General features: G+C 47.3%; 1 long non-coding RNA gene across 1 annotated transcript; it reads right to left on the reverse strand.

The window, feature by feature from the left end:
• Positions 1–269: 269 nt before the first annotated feature.
• LOC145572711 (uncharacterized) lies at positions 270–704 on the reverse strand. The gene is made up of 3 exons (XR_014096925.1): positions 600–704; positions 389–526; positions 270–312 (listed from the first exon to the last, which is right to left on the reverse strand). It is a non-coding gene; the product is annotated as an uncharacterized LOC145572711 (long non-coding RNA).
• Positions 705–3,868: the final 3,164 nt, after the last annotated feature.

The following is a 3,868-nucleotide window of genomic DNA, read 5'->3' on the forward strand; positions in this document are numbered from 1 at the left end:
CCTCTACAGCGGCGGCCTCAGAACGACCACCTCGACCACCAGAAGTAGTCCGGCGACGCCTCGAGTCGGACCTAGTAGTCTCCTTCCTAGGCTCGGGCCTCGATCGAGTGCGTGGAGAAGGAATAGACTGCCCCTGCAAAAGTAAATCAAAGTTAGCAAATGCAACGAAAATAAAGCCAAAAGTAGTAAAAGTAAAAGTAATACCTCCTCAGCGTCGTTGCTACGACAGGTAGCACGGTTCCGCAACCTCACGAGCTGGCTGCGAAAGGCGTCAATGCACCTGGCCATAGCCGTCACCACCTCACGAGAGAACTGCCAAAATAGCCAAAGTCAATAACAATTATAAAGCCCAACATAAGGATGGTATATAACAAGAAAAACTACTTACTCGAGTCTGGTGACGAGGAATAGACCGCTCCACAAACTGCTCTCCCGCTGGAGCTGGCGGAATAAGCTCCTCGATCGGTCCATACGTACCCTGGTAGCGTATAGACATCCTCGGAGGGATGAACTCCCTAGGACCAGCCTGCTAAAAGTAAAAGTTAGAAAGATACTTGGGGGTTTCCTAAGAAAGATAAACTAAACGAATAAAAGCATACCGCTGCCTCCTCTGAAGGGACAGGAGCCGGCGCTAGCAACGGTAGCAGGTCCTCCTCATAGTTCTGCTCAAGGAGAATGTGTGATCTCCAGGGAGTACCTCGCGAAGGCCCACCAGCACGATCCCGCTGCAAGGCATCGTGGAACATATGCCGAGGTGGAGGAGCGGGAACAACGAAAGTATCCGAGGAGTGTTGGATGGCCACCCTCTCCCCTAGGTAGACCACCGCGCCATATGTCCCCAGAAAGTAACGACGCTCAGCCGTGTACTGCGCCGCCAGCGCAGGGATAGGAAAAGCAGCCCAAGGTCGATATACCGGGCTAGGCTCCTGAAACATCACTAAGTAAGATACTAACGCTAAAAGGTGATAAAAGAGAAAGTAAGAATTTAAAGAAAAACCTACCGTGAGGATCATCTCTCGAAGGCGTAGCACCTCCGGCGGACCTCTGCGGCCTCCCCAACTAGCAGCAATGGGGAGCACGCGAGGAGAAGGCCTCGCAGGCGCAAGAGAAGGGAAGTACTCGTAGAACCAAATCTATACAGAAAATGAAAATTAGTACAAATGGTGCTTCTAAAGCTAGAGTTAAAATCTAAATAAGGAAAGGAGATATACCTCTACGACCCTCCAGAAACTGGAAAGGGCTATCTCTCCAGACAAGGCCTTGTGACGACAAGAACGCCGCAAGCCCAGTAAAAAATCAGCATAGGCCATGCTGGCCCAGTCATATGTCCCGACCAACTGGAGGTCGCGAACGGCGGACAGGTAGTATAGAAGTACTCTACTACCTCGATCAGGGGAAAATGTCCCTGATAGCAGAATCAGCACAAAGATGCGCACCCGCTGCTCTCGGGTAGTCGCATCATCCTCGAAAAATGCAGCCAGCGTGCCGCGACGGATACATCGGGAACTCAGCTGTCCCGACTGAGCCTCAGCCTGGGCCCGAATAACGATCGGCCCCAATAACTCCAAGACCTCCGGCGAGTAAACGGTAACGCCAGCATCGAAAGGTAGAGGAGTAGACTGGAACTCTAGCCCCGTAATGAGACTAAAGTCAGCTGGAGTGACTGTCATCTCACCCCAGGGAAAGTGAAAAGTGTTAGTGGTGTCCCAAAAGAACTCCACCAAAGCTCGGACGACAAGGTTACCCCCCATCGTATGAAAACATGGCCCGAGTGGCCTGCAGCAGAGGAGTCAACCCACATGACTCCCAAAGACGACGAAGCCCTTCATCGCGGCAGATGAAGTTGTCGTACAGAGAGATGATGGTGGAGTTACCCGAGCCATGGCTACGGGTCCTCCCACTCGCTAGACCTCGTCGGATTCTCTCCGACAGATGATGAACTGGCGCGTGAAATAGAGTGCGCTCGTCCCAATCGGGCATGACACCCAGCCCGGAAGTAGAAGGCACGTCCTCGCCCTCGCTGGTGGGCTCGTCCTCTCGACGTGTGTCCCTCGACCGAGAACCGGAACCACGTCGTCTAACCATGCTAAAGTATGTAAAAGTAATTAAGTTGAAGGTTCTACAGTATCTAAAGTTCGCCTAAGCCGCATGATACTATGTTCAAAAACAAAAAAAACAGAGTACGTAGTACTAAAACAGAGCAAAATCTCAAACAAGCATGGAAGTGTGTTTCTTTGAGCAAATAAATAATTTCTTGCAAACATATGATGAATGTTGTGACAAATTGTACGAGTAAAGGCAGTCAAAATGCAAAGAACGACCCACATTGTTCTTCACGACCTCAAGAGGTCTTACAATGGTGAATCCTTCGTTTCTTCACCAAATTGAGTCAAATAAGTCTCAAAATACTCCCAAAGTAATATACAAGCATAATTAAACAAATTCAAGGCATAAAATTCAACGAGCAAAGCAAAATGATTTTCGATTTTTCGAAAAATTCGCGAACAAGAACGCGTAATTCGTCAAAAACCGAGTAGAGTTTGAGCAAAACTTACATAGATCGGGAAAATAGATGAGAAAAGCTTCGATTTGCAACAAGTTTGAGCGAATTTGGTTGAGAAATGAGCAAGAACGAGTAATTTGAAGTTTTTCGCGAAGTTTGTGAAGCAGAGCTGCGAAATGAGAAAGAAGAAGAAGACGGGTTTAAAACCCCGATTCTGTCGCCAAACGACAGAATTGTCGCGAGGCGACAGACTCTGTCGCGCGGCGACAGATGCAAAAGCTCGCGACAGGCACTTTTGATCAGCGCAGGAGCGGCGACAGAGTGCTGGGCTCTTCTTTATGGTTTTGTGGGTCCATTTTAGTAGTTTGGGTTCCTTGGTACGCCAGTTAGCCCCTTTGAGCAATTGACATGATTTAGTCAGCTTGATCAAAATGCACTGAGTGATCGACTTGATGAAAGATCGTCTCACTTTAGCTTAAAGCGCCTACGTATTGGCTCGTAATAAAGCACCGAAATATTGGTTCAACAAATAAAGCACCGAAATATTGGTTCAACAAATAAGGCGCCGAAATAATGGTTCAGGGCACCGAAATAATGGTTCAATAGATGCACCAAAGTAATGGTTTACAAAGGCAAAAGCACCAAAGTACTGGCACAAATAAAAAAACAATGATAAATAATGATATTAAGGGTCAATAGGTAAAGTGATTCTTTGGCAATGTCTCAACATAGAGAGGAATTGTTTAGCGGCGAAGTACGGTCGTGACGAGGTAGTGTCACAAATGGTGGGGATGGCGAAGCAAGGCCACCTTTGGCGGTCCCTCAAGGTAAAGAAGAGATTGTCTATAGCGGCGACATACTGCTGTGGCGACATATTGCCACACCCAGGAAATGACGACATACAGTTATTTTCGACGATGTTCCCGAAATACTGTGGAGGATTGTCACCAAGAATATTGAAGACGACGACATATGGTTATCTTCAAGGATGGCGTTCACGAGGCACAGTGGGTGTTGTCACAAACAACAACAGATGCAACAACAAGATGGTTACTTTCAGAGACGTGTGCTCGACGGTGCAAGATACGCGTTTCTTAACTCTTTTATCTGTTTAACTGATGATTGGTTTGCAGGTATCGGTGTTATAAGAATGATTTGGAATTGCATAACGTTTTGAATCATTCTCCGTCCCTATCGATACTTTGACTTTCGTTTTCGAAACATAAGTTTCTCCAAACTCAGTCAAAGTGGGGGCTTCTGTAGACACCCATTTGTGTCTCCCCAAAACCAAACCCAGTGATGAATGCCTTGCACGTTGTGTTATTATCGAATTAGGTGAAAGTGGTTCGAAAGTCAAGTGTTGCG

Source organism: Chenopodium album, chromosome 12 (genome assembly GCF_948465745.1).
Source record: "Chenopodium album chromosome 12, dcCheAlbu1.1, whole genome shotgun sequence".
In the NCBI taxonomy this organism is placed as follows: domain Eukaryota; kingdom Viridiplantae; phylum Streptophyta; class Magnoliopsida; order Caryophyllales; family Amaranthaceae; genus Chenopodium; species Chenopodium album.